We start from the raw sequence: 16,232 nt of genomic DNA, 5'->3' as shown, positions 1-16,232 counted from the left end.
GTTTTGGTATTAGGGTGATGCTGGCTTCATAGAATGAGCTTGGAAGTGTTCCTTCCTCTTGAATTTTTTGTAGTAGTCTGAGGAGGGTAGGTTTTAGTTCTTCCTTGAATGTTTGGTAAAACTCCCCTGTGAAGCCGTCTGGTCCTGGGCTTTTGTTTGCTGGAAGCTTTCTGATGACTGCTTCAATTTCTTCCATAGTTATTGGCCTATTGAGATTTTTAGATTCTTCCTGATTGAGTTTTGGAATGTTGTATTTTTCTAGGAATTTGTCCATTTCCTCCAGGTTGTCTAGTTTGTTGGAGTAGAGCTGTCCATAGTATTTTTTTAACAATCATTTGTATTTCTGTGGGGTCTGTTGTTATTTCGCCTCTATCATTTCTGATTTGGTTTATTTGGGTCCTCTCTCTTTGCTTCTTGGTGAGCCTGGCTAGAGGTTTGTCAATCTTGTTTATCCTTTCAAAGAACCAGCTCTTGGTTTCATTGATTTTCTGTATTATCTTTTTGGTCTCTATGTCATTTATTTCTGCTCTAATCTTTATTATCTCCTTCCTTCTGCTCACTCTGGGGTTTTCTTGTTGCTGTCTTTCTAATTCTTTGAGTTGTAGAGTTAGATGATTTACTACCATTTTTTCCTGCTTTTTGAGATAGGCCTTATGGTTTATTAATATATAGAAATACAATTTGTTTTTTTATATTGATCTTGTATCCTGAGACCTTGTTAAACTTTTTTGTAGCTTCCCTATGATTTCCTACACATATAATGTTAACTACAAATAAAGACAATTTTACTTTTTTTTCAAATCTATACACCTTTCCCCTCCCCCCACCTTAATTCACTGACTAGAACCTGCAATAGAATATACAGAAGTGCTGTAGTTCAACTAATTTTCCATTAAATATACTTCTTTTTTTAGTAAGTACAACAAATATTTTAAAAGTTAGCAATTTAATAGTTTGGCCAATTTAGGGATAAAACAGTGGGAGGAAAGGAGATGGGCAGATGCAGAATGAAGTGCAGAGAGATACTGATACATAAGATAAATTGTGTAATTTTTTTGTTGCTGATTATCCAAAGGGCTTCTTCAAATTACTCTTGTAATTTAACCATTTGGCTTCAGGTACTATCAGTGCCTTTATCATGTTAATTAGGTAATTGTTTATGTATTACTTCTCTACTCTTAAAACTTTTTTTAGGTGTGTGGTGTACATGTATATTCAACAAACATCAAATGCTTTCTTTGGGCAAGACAGTGTGCTGGGAATTCATAGTTTTTATATATATTTGTGTGTTTGCTTTTTCAGTAACAAATGTGGTAAGAGACAGTACTTTTTATGGAAATAGAATACTAACACCTCTTTTTTTTTGAAGTAATGGCATCGTATGTCCAGTGGTAAGAAAAATAATGGTCCCCCACTTATGTTCATGTCCCAGTCCCTGAATCCTAGAATATGTTAATTAACCTCCTCTCAGACACATTGGGTTTGGCATATCAACTGTAACATATGACAGTAAGTTCACATTGTTTCAATTCTCTTACCTATTAAATAGGTGATTGATTCTACCTGTCCAGTTTCTCTCCTGTGGTTTTTATAATGATTAAATAAGAGAACATCTGTAAAAGTATTTTGAAAACTACCTTCTACTGCTCTGGTGCTGATAGAAAAATGACCCCAGAAAGTTGGACTTTTTTATACGGCGAGTATAACGGAGAAAGAGGGGTATTGGGGGAAATGTATCACCAAGCCTGTTTCCTCCCATGTAGAGGGGGTCACTGGTGCCATGCTCCTCACCCCTCCTCCCTGGAGGAGTGAATGATACTCCTGATGAGGTTGGGATCTGTGCGTAGCATGTAAAGCCAACCCCTTTCTCTCATCTTTCTCTTGGGATCCAGCAGCTCACAGCATGCAGGGTTTGTACTGCTCCTCTACACCCTGAGCTTTAGAAAGTCTGGACCCCATGGGATGGGAGGTAACAGGGGTGACGAGGTGTCGGAGACTTGATTTCGAAAAGCCCATGCTTGAGTCATATTCCCTATTATTATCTACTAGTAAGAGAGATGACATCACCTGCTTCCATCTGCCGTGATTTTCATTTTCTCAACTCAGAACTCAGGCAGGAAGGAGGGTGCTGTTTATTAGACCTCTAAACCTCATTCAGTGGCAAAGATGTTAGGGCTGCAAGGAACAAACTATCATGATGAGTCATAGACTATAAGATAGAAACAAGAGAAACGGAGGGTAATGAGGGGTCATGATGGATTTGAGTAAAGAAGAATGGATGGATTGAAGGTCACAACACAAAGGTGAAAGCACTTTTGAAGGAAGGATACTTCTGCAAGTAACTTGGAAGCATATTTGCCGTCAGAATGAGATACCAGCATTCAAAAATGTGCCATTTTTGTGGATGCCACGTTCTAAGGCCTGGTGGATATCTCAGGGCAAGCAGAAGGAAACATCACTGAAAATACAGGGAAGTCAAAACACCCAGAGTCCACGGTGGTGGGTGAACCGCCAGCATGCATGTTGAAGCCACCAAGAAGGATGGCAAACACGGACTACAGGAGGAGGATGAAGAAGAAAACTGAGTTGCTTGTAAAAGTTCGTTTCACTGAGAATGAGGAGGAAAGAAAAGTAATGGTTCCCCACTGATGTTCATGTCCCAGTCCCTGAGTCCAGGAGGGGGCTGTACCTTGCAGGAGGAAGAGTGGTGCAACCAGATGGTGTGAGCCTAAAAGGAGCAGAAGGTTCACAAGAGGGGAGGGGGTGTAACTCTCTAAACTTGGCATTGAGGGTAAGGTAAGGCTGCTGAGCACCACGGGCACAGGAGAAAGGAAGTTGTCCATTGGAGAGGACTGCTGAGAAACCCAGTCCCCGGGGCAGCCAGTTTTTAGGTAAGTGAGAAGGTGACTAGAACCTTCAGAGAAGAGAGGGGAAATACAGGGGTTTATTGACCTCTCACTGGGAAGTGGGAATGCCAGCGGGAGAAGGGAATGGTTTTCTAGGGAGGGGATGGAGGAGGAGGGTGGGAATTAGGTCAGATTAAGGGAAGCAAGTTTAGGGAATTGATGACTGGAAGCAGGGAGTTCTGAGGAGAGTGGGATAGACAGGGATTTACGGGCTGAGCCTCTCAGAGGTGACTGAGCAGTCAGTGCTGCTGCTGGGATGGTCCACACCACCTCTCTCTCAGTGGGGCAGCTACTCCCTCGGGCAGCCTGAGGTGGGTCTGATCTAACAGATCAGCTGCTGCTCAGACACCCAGACTTACGGCTGTCTCTGCTCTAGCACTGCACTCGTGTGGTGACTTAGCTTTTTTTAATTTTTTCTTTCACATTAATTTGGTTCTCCTCTCTCCCTCTTTTGGCTTCTGCCTATTCATTGGTTCATTGTTTCAACTTACTCAGGGCTTAGATGGAGAGTATTTTAATTACAACCCCCCCCCCCCAAAAAAGGGGGGGAATCCCTCCTTTATAAATGGAATCATTGCAAAGTTTTCATGAACTAGAAAGCAAAAAATTATCTCCAGTATACAATTTAGCTTGTACCCATGGCAGGCCCAGTGAGGGCCTGATCCCTGAGGGGGCCGTGGGGGGAAGAATGCATATGAATGAGAGGGTTGGACTGTCAGTGCTAAGATTCTATGGAAAGAAATAGGCAGGTTTTCCTCTTTCTCAGTCACCTTTCTTCAGGACTGTGTCTGCCTCACCCTCAACAAAGGGCTTTCTATTTTTGGTGTTAGGGGCTTCCTCTCCTCAAGTAGGAGAAAAGTGCTGAGTGGTTAGGTATTTCATGTGTGAGAGCCTCAAGAAAATGGAAAGAGCCTGGCTGGCATGGCTCAGTGGTTGAGCATCGACCTATGAACCAGGAGGTCCCAGTTCGACTCCCCATCAGGGCACATGCCCGGGTTGTGGGCTCCATCCCCAGTGGGGGGTGTGCAGGAGGCAGCCGATCAGTGATTCTCTCTCATCATTGATATTTCTCTCTTTCTCTATCCATTCCTCTCTGAAATCAATAAAAACATATTTTTTTAAAAAAAAGAAAGAAAAAAACGAAAAGACCTGAATACATGTATGGAAAGAGTTAGGTCTCTGGGCAGACTGATAGATTACCATCTTGAGAGAGGACCCAACTTCGTCAGAGGCTGGAAATTTTTAGGCTGGTGGCTAAGTACAGAAGTGTTGTAAGGGGCACTCTATGAGATACAGTGACTCCCCGACACAGACGTCCGACCCAGGACGGCAGCCCTCGGACAAGGTCAGTGCCATAATCCAGAGGGTAGGAACAGCATCCTTCCTAACCTTCCAGACTTCTACCACTAAGATAAACACTCAGCCACTGTGTGGACACCTTGCACATTACCGTCCAGACTCTACTTCCAAGAATCCACCTGACACCTAATCATTTATACTCATAACAGTTTCTAAATATAGGAAGCAAAACTGATAGAAGTGCAAGGAAAAACAGACAAATATAAAATCATAGCAATTTCAACACCTTTCTACCATTATTTATAGAAAAGCTAGGCAGAAATATCAGTAAGAATATACTAGTAAGAAAACATTATTAACCAAATTTAATTACATTTATATAATACTCCAACAACAGCAAAATTTACATTCATAAGTGCACACAGAACTTTTTATAAATATAGAACATATTTTGGGCCATAAAGCAAGTCTCAATGAATTTAAAAAGATTCAAGCCATGTAAAGTATGTTCTCTGACTATAATGGAATTATATTAGAAATCAATAACAAAGCTACCTGGGAAAACCTTGAACTATTTGGAAACTAACAGGCTGATAAATAAGCCATGGATCAAAAAATAAGTGAAAAGGAAAATTGGAAAGTATTTGAGCTGAATGAAAACATAACATATTGAAATTTTTGGAATGTAGCTAAAGTAGTAGTTATTGGGAAATTTATATATCAATGCTTAGATTAGAAAAGGAGAAAGGCCTCAAATCAATGGTTTTAGCTTCTATTAAAAACTAGAAAAATATGAGAAAATTCAACTGAAAGTAAGTGGGAAAAGGGAAATAATAAAGATTAGAGCAGATATCAAGAAAATAGAAAGCAAAGCAATAGAGAAAAAGCAATAAAACAAAAAGCTTGCTCTTTGACAATATCAATAAAATCGATAAACCTCTATCCAGGCTGATGAGGGAAAAAAGAAGAAAATACAAAAATTATCAACATCAAAAATGAGAGAGATGCTGTAGCTAATTACAGAAAATGTTACGAACCATTTTATGTCCATATACCTGACGTCAGGTAGTTTTAGCCTTCCAACTTGGTTCTTTTTCAAAGTTGTTTTGGTTATTCTGGTATCTCTGCATCTTTTCATTGTGGAGTCTGGCTCCTGGCTGGAAACCTACGTGTAATTTTTATTTGTAGGCCTGACCATCCGTGATTACAAAGGCTTGACCTGACAGGCCTCATGGGGAAAAGCTGCCCTCTCCACACCCAACTTGGTGCACAGCCAGTGCATTGCAGCCTTAAAGGAGTGGCAGTCCCGGATGGGCTGGCCCTGCTGACAGGTCTCTGCATTCCCATCCCAGGCCCCTCCATTGATGGGGCTCTGTCAGGGCCTTCTCTTCCTCAAGGTGGCGGTGTGGGGAGGACCTGAAGACACTTGTCTCCACTCTGACACAGCACTCAGTACTCTCCCACTCCCATCTCTTCCCCCTCTCTCTCCTCCTGGCCCACAATACAGAGCCTTTTGGTTGGGGCTCCCAGAGCATTCAGACAATTCCCCACATCTGTGCTGATCCACCTGTCCTTCAACCGGAGCTGTTTCGTGGGGAAAATGGAAGAGGAGGGTGGCACTCTTCCAGTTTAGTTGCTTGATTCCTGTTGCAGTAAGTGACTGTTACTTTGGTTTTGGCTTGTTACCTTAATCCACTACTCGACACCTGGCAGCTCTGTACTCTCAGCTCAGCTCTTCACACATATGAATTATAGAATCAGTTTGTCAGATTCTACAAAAGAGACTTCGGGGATTTGGATCAAGATGTCATTGAATCCATAGATCAATTTGGGTAGAATTGACATTAATATTTAATCTTCCACTCCATGAACATGGTATATGTCTCCATTTATTTAGTGTGCTGTTTTTTTAATTTCGCTCAGTAATGCTGTCACAGTATAGCTCTGCATTTGTTGTCAGTATACAGGTCTCCTACATCCCTTGTCAGAGTTTTTTCTAAGTCTCATAGTTTTTACTGCTATTATAAATGCTATTGTTTCATTTCAATTACTGATCGCTGTAAGTTTACAGAAATACAATTGATTTTTATATAGTGATCTTGCTAAACTCATTGATCAGTTCTCATAGCTTTTTTGTAGATTCCCTATGATTTTGCATGTAAATGATGCTGTCTGTGAAAGAAGACAGTTTTACTTCTTCCTTTCCAATATGGATGCCTTTGTTTCTTTTGCTGGCCTTTTTGCATTAGTAAAAAGTTCCAATAAAATGTTAAGTATAAGTTATAAGAGCGGATATCCCCCTTGTTCCTAATTTTAGGAAGAACGCATTCACTATTTCTCCATCAAGTATGATGTTACAGTAGGTTTTTTTATGGATGCTTTTTGTCTAGTTAAGGAAGTTATCTTCTAGTTCAAGTTTGCTGATCATTTTTATTAGGAATTGATGTTGAGTTTTATAAAATGCCTTTTGTGCATCTATTGAAATAATCATATGGTTTTGCTTTTTTAGTGAGTAATATGGCAAATTGTATTTGAATCATTTTGGATAGTGTATATAGGAAAGCCAGGTAATATGTGAGTTTTAACCTTTATCGGTTATCAAGACAATGGGCTGGTCCCTTATCATTCTTCAAAGATGGTCAGTTATTTTGTACATATCATTATGAACATCATGGGTTTAAATACGGTATTTTATGGATCTCAATCCATCGCCATTTTTATCCTTATTGAAGCTCAGGTTGCCTATCTTTGGTCAATGAGAACCCCTTCAAGGAGGCTGCTATGTACTTTTGACATGATTCTAGTCATCATTGGAAGCCTGCTTGCTATTAGGTATGTTCCAGGTTCACTGTGTATATTTCCCACACCAAACCCGAAATCAGCCAATTCTCCAAAAGGTTCTGGTATCATTTAGTGGAAAACAATATTTCAAAGCCACCATCTGGCTGTTAGGGCTATTCATTGTTACTAGCTTTGTCGTTGTTACTTGGCCTTTCAAGTGTTCAGAGGTAATTTCCAATTCAAATACAGACTACAGTGCTTTTACTTTAGCTCTTTTATATTATATCTATACTAGAGGTCCAGTGCACGGATTCATGCACCAGTGGGGTCCTTCAGCCTGGCTGGGGAGGGACCACGGGAGGCCTCCAGGACGTGTCCAGCTGGTCTCTCCCGGTCTTGATTGGCTGGACCCCAGCAGCAAGCTAACCTACTGGTCAGAGTGTCTGCCCCCTGGTGGTCAGTGTGTGTTATAGTGACTGGTTGAGCAGTCGACTGATTGATCAGACACAGCATATTAGGCTTTTATATAGATGAATAACCTCAAGGACACAGATATGATGAAATAAAGTATCTATAATCATTTATGTACTTAACCCAAGCATTTGGATGTCCAATGCTTGTTTTCTAGTAGATTCTTGAAGAAGGGTTCATGGGAGAAACAATATCCAAAGTCTGCATGTTGATAACAGCTTATAGGTATCATTCTTACTTGAAAGTAAGTTTGGCTGGATATAAAATCCTTGGTTCACTTTTCTTTCTTTGAATATCTTAAATATGTTACTCTAATTTCTCTTGTCTAAAAAAATAAAATGATAATCTAATTATCTTTCCCTTTTAAGTCACTTGCTGTTTTTGCTTATATTTCCTAAGGATTTTTTTCTTTTTCTTTAAAGCCAAGTAATTAACTAAAACTTGTCTTGGTAATGGTTGTTTTGTGTTGATCTTCTAAGGTTTGCGGTGTGCTCTTTCAACATGTAATTTCAAATCTTTTTTGATTTCAAGAACATTTTCTTGTAGTATAATTTTTAACTTTTAATTTTCAATTACAGTTTAGTTTTAATATTATTTTTTATTAGTTTCAGCATAGTGCTTAGACAATCATATAATTTACAAAGTGTTCCTCCTGATATTTCCAGTACCCACCTGGCACCATACATGGTTTTTGCAATATTATTAACTATATTCCTTATGTTGTACTTTACAACCTGTGATATTTTGTAACTACCAATTTGTATTTCTAAATCCCTTCACCTCTTTTCCCCAATGCCCCATTCCCCTGGCAACCACCAGTCCGCTCTCTCTGCCTATGAGTCTGTTTTAATTTTGTTTGCTTATTTATTTTGTTCTTTAGATTCCACATACAAGTGACATATATGGTATTTGTCTTTCTCTGGCTAACTTATTTCACCTACCATTCATGCTATTGCAAATGGTAAGATTTCATTCTTTTTTTATGGCTGAGTAATAGTCCATTGTATATACTATGTACCATCATTATTTTTTTGTTAATCCCCACCTGGGAATATTTTTTTCCATTGGTTTTTAAAGAGAGTGGAAGGGAGGGAGAGAGTATAAAGAAAGAGGGAGAGAGAGAGAGAGAGAGAGAGACCCATGGATTATTTGCTTCCCATACATGTCCTGACCAGGGATCAACCTGCAACCCTGGTACATGCCCTTGATGGGGAATCAAACCCATGACCCTGAGTTCTTTCACAGACATAATAATTTTTGTGCCAATGTTTGACCCACTGATCCACACTGTCCAGAGTTGCACCAGCATATTTTTACCTACTCATCTATTCATGGGCACTGGGTCGCTTCCGTATCTTGGCTATCATAAATTATACTGCAATGAACATACAGGTGCATATATTCTTTCAAATGAGTGTTTTGAGTTTCTTTGGATAAGAACCCAGAAATGGAATTACTGGGTCATAGGGCAGTTTATTAGGAAACTCCATTCTGTTTTCCATAGTGCCTGCATCAATCTGCATTCCCTCCAACTATGCATGAGGGTTCCCTTGTTCCACCTTCTTGCTGACACTTGTTTATTGATTTATTGATGATAGCCATTGGACAGGTTTGAGGCGATACCTCATTATGGTTTGCCTTAGTGACATTAAGCATCTTTTCATATTGGCCATCTGTATGTCCTCATTGGAGAAGTATCTATTTAGGTGCTTTGCTCCTTTTTTAATTGGATTTTTTTTGGTGTTGAGTTCTTTATAAATTTTGGATATTAATCCCTATGAGATGTATCATTGGCAAATATGTTTTCCCACTCAGTAGGTTGTCTTTTTATTTTGTTGGTGGTTTCCTTTGTTATGAAAAACTATTTAGTTTGATATAGTCCCATTTGTTTATTTTTTCTGAATCTAAGTTCTTTCTCCCACACTACCCTACTGTTTGGGCCCAGGTATTGCACAATTGGATTTTTTTTTTCTGTGTTTATTTCACTGTGTTTCTTTCCAAATGATCACTCTGATATGTCTTAAAATCTTGCTTCTCAAAGTAAGGACCTTGGACTAGACTCACAGCATTGGTGTCCTCTTGGGGCTCACAGAACTGCAGAAGCTCCGTTCCTTCAGGACGATGGAATGAAAATCTGAATTTTTACAAGATCCTCTGGTGATTCCTGTGATTAAAATTTGGAAACCACTGGTCTAGGAGAAATCTGAAAATACTGTAGGTATTGGTTCTCAAAACGTACAGCTAGAATCACCTTGGAATCATTTAAAAATCCGGATACCCAGGCCACAACCCCTGTTATGAAGTCAGAATCTCTGAGACAGAGCACAGGCATCCGTATATTTTAAACTTCCCCCAAAGTACAGCCAAGTTGAGAACCAATGATTGAGGCCCTGGCTCAGTCCTTAATGTGCCAGGAGTCACCTGGGAGCTTCTTAAGTTGCAGATGTTGATTCAGTGCATCTGGGATGGGGCCTGGCGTTCTATATTTCTGCCAAGTTCCCAGTGACAGATGCTGCTGGCCTGGGGAGTTTCTGAAAGTGAAATGAACTACTTGGGGTCGTTTTAATACCAATAAGTACAAAGAGTGCAGAATCAAGGCAAACTTTCCGAAGGCACAGTCCTGGCCTGCGGGAAGCCAGGCGGCGCTGCAGGCTCTCCCGGGCCTCCCAGGTCACGTCACACCTGGTGCTGGGCTGCAAAGCCCCACTAGCTGAGTGGGCCTGTGGGCTGAGGGGCCAGCCAGCTCGACTGCCGTACTGCAGGCCCAGGACAAGAGCTTTCGCAGGTACACTCTTCTCTCTGGGTGCCGGTGCCTTCACCGCTGCCTGTCTCCCTTTCTTTCCCTAGTCTAGCCTGCTCTCCCGTGTCCCTGGGGCCCTGAGCCTTGCACCCCAGCAGTCCCTGGAGCACTGCTCAGTCCCCTGTGTTCTTACTTGGGCTGAGGACTAAGCCAAAGCTGCAAAGCTCAGGCGCTAACACGGAGGAGCATCCGCCAGGAGAATGGGGACTGGGATGAGTGCCTGGGAGACATGGCGTGACGGGACCTGACTTGGTTTTCGCCCTGGCTCCATTGGTGACATGCAAGACTTGGTCTGACAACTGTAGCTTGACAGGACTTAACACGCACTGTTCTCACTTGAGCTTCTAATTTACATAATTTTCTCCTTGGCAAGAGCCAAGCCACTGTCATCAGCAGGTTGTGTGGGCCTTGCCGAATGGGAGGCAGCTCGTATTGGGTTCAGCTGGTGCCCAGAGTTCTGACTCAAAACCCCGGGGCCTGTGGCTGAGTGGGGATGGTTGTTTGTGAAGCAAAGGCTGAGCAAGGGCTTCCCTCTGGGTGCCTGGAGGCTGGGGAATCCCCCTGCCCCACAGCCTTACCGGGCCCTGTTTCTGAGACGTTGAAACACACACAAATCCAGTGGGTGAAAGTTTACCTCTACAGCAGAGCAAACGAACTCACCTTTCTCTAGGTTGGGCAGAACGAAAAGAACCCTGGGAAGGGAAGGGTAAAGCGGAGACCTGAGGACGTCCCATGCAAAGGCAGCAGGTAGGGGGTTCTTTAAGTCTCACTTTTGCATTGGGATCACCGTGGTTTTTATTCAGGTCTTGTGCGCTGACACTTCCTAAGCACACTCACAAGGCATTTTTACCACGAGCCACCTAAAGCTAGTCTTCAGAACCTGGCCTGTTGGAGTAACACCCCTTTTCCTCCCCTCCCCAGTTCTTGAAACTCTTTAATTTCCTGCCAGTTACCAGGGATTCAGAGAAAACCAGTCTGGCACCTCAAAGAGTTAATGTAGCTCAAAATCTATGCAGGGTTCTCCTCTCTGCTGGTAGCACAATTAACTCCTTGTTCCCCAAAGGATAGATGGCCAAGGGAATGCTTCTCTCCCCAGGGGGGTAGTTCAACAATCTCCCCAAGACCCTGTTCCAGGTGGTAATTGGACAAGTTCTCTCAGGATCAGCCTCTGTCTCCCAGGGAATGGCCACACACATACAGGATGCTAATGTTAATACCTTTTTAATTAACATTCTTAACTGATTCTAGGTTAAAAGGGTTCAGTTCAGCCTTTGAGTCCTGAGGATAAGGGTTCTTGTTGTGTGTGTGTGTGTGTTAGCAGAAATGTGTTTCATGTGCTGATTTTCATCCAAATAGTTTCAGAGATTAAATTCAAACTTTCTTAAAAGGTGAAACTTAACTTCATGCAGTTATGCTTCTTTTTTTTTTTTAAGACAGAGGGGAAGAATTGATCATGAGAGGCTTGATTTGGTTTTTCTGTGTATGTTCTTCAGGATTTAGTAAAGTTAACAAAACTAATCAAAATGATCTGAGCATTTTTCTTCTTTTCTCTTACTTAAGGCAGAATTTTTTAAAAAAATATCCTCACTGAGGATATATTTTTTACTAATTTGAGAGTGAGAACTGGAAAGCTAGGTATGTGCCCTGACCAGGAATCCGAACCCAAAACATTTTGGTGTAGAAGATGACACTCCAACTAACTGAGCAACCTGGCCAGAGCAAGGCAGAATATTCCTGACCCTTGATTGCATGCTACTACTTTTTTCTTACATATAAAATAGTACATATTTATAGCAGGAATTTTAGAAAATACAGAGACATATGAAGAGGGACAAAACTACCCATATCCTCCTACTGCTCAGAGATAATCACTGTCAGTGTTCCAGTGTGTTTCTCTGTGGTTTTGTTTTCTGCTCACAATTATAATTATTAATATGTGTACATGTGTAAAAACTTTTTAATAGGATCATACTGTATTATGATCACCCCTCAGAGGCGTGTGGACTACACCCCCCCCCACACACACACACACACAACCAATGATGCCACACATATGCCAAGAGGTTATGAACAGGTTGATTCCTCACATTCCAAGGCTTCCGGGGAGTGCAAGGCAGGCTTCCAAGGAGCTCTCTAAAAGTCTGGAAAGAGCAGGGAAAGGAGGTGGGCTTGGGGTGTTACTGTGACTAGCGGTGGGGCTGGGTAAGGCCTCCTGCACACTGACCGGGCCTCACATGGTTTGGATGCCCCAGTGGTGCCAATGAGGAGGCACTGGGCTCTCCCATCGGCTGGTCCAGATGTGGGGCAGACAGGGAAGGCGGAGCGGTGGGCTTGAGAGCTGTCCGCAGCCAAGCACCAAAACTGGAGTTAAACTGTTTATCACTTGCACCGTTTCCCATCTTTGTCTTAAATTTTGCATTGCATGTTCTAGGTGTAAGGGTGACCAAAGGTGTTACTATCAAATTTCTTTTCACAGGCATCTTGTGGCAGTACCAGCTTTCCCTGTAACTTATCACTTACTTGTTTATACTCCAGAAGTCTGTGTTAATTACAAACAAATTGATATTTTCCCCTTCTAAAACCAAAAAAAAAGGTTATGGAAGAAAAAACATAGCATATATTCTGAAAGCAATGCATTGGTAAGTTTTCCCTGAAAATGAACACAGCTTGCTCAAGGAAGAGAGTACAGATGTTAGTCTTATTTGTGAGAATATTTGCATTTTGTATGACCACACATGACTCTCACTCTTCTGCAAAATATGACTGCAAGACGCATGAGTCACCAGCTAATCTCCTTTCAAATATTGTAAATAACAGGGCTACTTGTAATCCTGCAGTTGGAGTCCACACCTTGTGATAACAAAAGACAACTCAAGTCAGACTCCAACAGGAATCGGAGCTCACCGCCGGGGTAATGTTTCCATCTGTATAAAGAAATGTTCCAACATCTTTCATGACCGGAGACAGTCCTCTGTCCTCATCCGGTGCATCCCAGCTACAAAAGTATATGCAGGGCTTTGAAGAAAGGTCCTGGCCCACGGGTCAGGTCGTGGAAAGCTGGCAATACCACAAGGAGCAATGAAGCCCGCTTGTGTTTTCTGTTGGTATTTTGAATAAGGGATCTCACTGTATAGTTTCCAACTTGAAGATTTAATTAAGGGCACGAGGAGTGATTGATTCTAGAGGCGAAGATGACTTGCCACATGTTAGAGAAACACCTTCTATTTAATGTATGAGGGGAAAGAAAATCTGGTTTCAGAATGAAGGGCCCCTGAAAAACCTTTTTTAAAAATGTTTTTATTGTTTTGTTTTGTTTTGAGAGAGAGGAAGGGAGATGGAATAGAGAGACAGAAACATCAATGAGAGAGAGGCATGGATTAGTTGCCTCCTGTACGCCTCCTACTGGGGACCAAGCCTGCAACCCAGGCATGTGCCCTGACCAGGAATAGAACCAGGGACCTCTTGGTTCGTGGGTCAATGCTCAACCACCCAGCCACACTGGCCAGGTCTGAAAAACATTTTGAATGGACGAGGAAGATCAGAACAAATTGAAGCATCTTATTCTGAGATTTTTTTTTAAAGCGCTTAAAAAAACACCCTATTTGGTAGAAACACCAACCAATCCTATTTTTTTCCCTTTAATGCAAAAGAACTTGTCATTCCTGAGAAATTAAGTGGGTATGCTTTTTGAACTGAAGTGTAAAGATTGGCAATACAATGTCAAAATAATAGCTAGATGGGTGAGAGATAAGATGGGAGAGAGGGTGGAGGTGGAGTGACTAAACAGAAGGAACACGCTTCACAGATTTTGATTTAGACACATTGGTGCTCCTCAGACCTGGCCTGAGAGGCCTGGCCCAGGTGCCATGGCTGAACTGTGCCTGGAGCATGCCTGCTGGGGGCTGCCATCTCCAGGAAGCTCCCCAACCGTTGTCCTTGGGAGCCAGGTCAGAGCGCATACTCCTGCCCCTGGGAGTCCCAGCTGCTAACCTGACTGAGAGGTTTAGCTCTTCAATGGTTTGGGCTTCAAATTGTCTCTTCTGTTTTCTACCCTCAGTATGATCTCTTACATCATCCTTACCAGGTATAGAAAGCAACCTGAGTAAACTTGTTCCCCCTAAACTGGGGGTAGGGAGACTAACCTTCTCCCTTCTCCTCTGCCCAGGCCAAGACCCAGGGTGTGGTGACTGCCAGCTGGAGAGAAGGATCTCCAAGAATCCCAGGAGTCCTGTAGCCCCAAGTGGTCCCCCCAGCAAAGAATCTTGGAGGCTGTGTCTTTGCTAGCATCTTTCATCTGATATGGGAAAGCCAGGGAGAGGTTAAAGACATTTGTCTAAGCCTCTTATCTCTCAGCCCCCAAGTCATCTTGTGATTGCCCAAGGCACTTGGCAGAAGTCCAGGAGCCCAGCCTGGAATCCTAGGCAGGGGCTGGGTTCATCCTGCGGGCGGGCGGCAGGCAGATGCCTGGGCTCAGGAATGACTAGGCCAACCAGCCAGATGCAACCTAAAACACAACAGGAGTTATTTATGAGCATTCCCAAAGTTCGCCTTTTGATTTACCCAGGAGACATTCCCAAGGGCTCTCTGCCCGCCTCTGAGTCCCTCCATGCAGCTCCTAAGGCCTCCCAGCCACTGTGGACCAAGAGCTCCCGACCCACAGCAGGAGTTTTCACGGTGATCCTAATCTAAAGTGGGTCCCCGTGAATCTTCTGAGGACGTAAAAGATCTTAACCCTAGACCCCAACATCCTCATCTGTCTATTATGGCAAGTTCATGTTCTAATACTAAGTCATTTCTGAATTTATGAGGGGAGAAGTAGTTCTCTGCCTTAGGGAACATTGGCTAATGATTTGTAGAGAACTGAAAACTGCCTTGACATAAATTCAGTCTCAACACCAGCTTGAATTACTCTCTAATATTAAAGGGTGAGTATCGACCCTGAAAATCATGATGATGATAATCGCAATGTATTAAACATCTACCATGGGTCATGCACCCTGCTAGACACTGAGACACTGTGCCTACATTCTCCCTAGTTTTCCCAAGGCCATAAGTCAGGTTTCATCACCCCCACTTCACCTTTGTTAAAACTGAGGATCAGAGTGGTGAGGGAACATGCCCAAGGTCATGCAGCCCATTAGAGGCCGTTTCGCATCTAGGTCTGCCTGTCTTTTATCTCCCCACACTCCCTAACTATTATTTTGACATTGCACTGGAGCTCTTTAAAAATTCCTCTCAAAAAGTTTCTATCTCGGGAAGACAAGTCCCTTTGCTAAAGGGGGAAAATAATTCTTCGAAATAGCTTTATTCAAAGAGCTTTTATAATAAGAGAGACCTTGCTGCGCATGCGTGTTGGGACTGCGGAGCATCAAATGGCCCCAGGGAACTCTAAGAGCACCTCCCTCACAGGGTTGTTTTGACTAGATTCCGACAATGCATGTGGAGCCTTAACACAGTGTCCATCACACAGTTAGTGCTGAAGAATGTGAACTATCACCCTGATGAGGATGGCCATGACGGCATGGTTATCGCTCTGCAGGAGTTCACAGTCTAGTGGACGAAGCACTCAAGTGAGCAGATGGTCACAGTGCGGCAAGGTAAGAATAATGCACAAAGTGTCCAGGACTGGAGAGAGGAGACCTCAGCCTAGAAGGGGGCAGGGGTGCGGGTGGGACCACAGCAGCCAGTCACCACGCAGATGTCCGTGTGTGCATATGCACGGACGACTATGGGATGAGCTGGCCTGCTCACCCAGCAGTGTCAACAGGAACAGAAGCAGGTTCAGACAACTGCTGCTTGGGTCCTTCCCTGCTCCTCATGCTACAGAGGGTCAGGGTCGCCAGGGGTATTATTAAATAGCTCCTCAACTTTGGATGCTATTGAAGAGCATTTCGGATTTGTACTCCAGCCATCAAGGATCCCACTGTAATATAAAGGGCCAGGCAGGATGGAAAGAGAGAGAATTACGGTTGCTT

The sequence above is a fragment of the Myotis yumanensis genome, unplaced genomic scaffold, assembly GCF_028538775.1.
Source record: "Myotis yumanensis isolate MYYU_CA2020_CCGP unplaced genomic scaffold, mMyoYum1.0.hap1 SCAF_1, whole genome shotgun sequence".
Taxonomy (NCBI): domain Eukaryota; kingdom Metazoa; phylum Chordata; class Mammalia; order Chiroptera; family Vespertilionidae; genus Myotis; species Myotis yumanensis.
Note: the sequence above shows the minus strand (reverse complement) of the source record.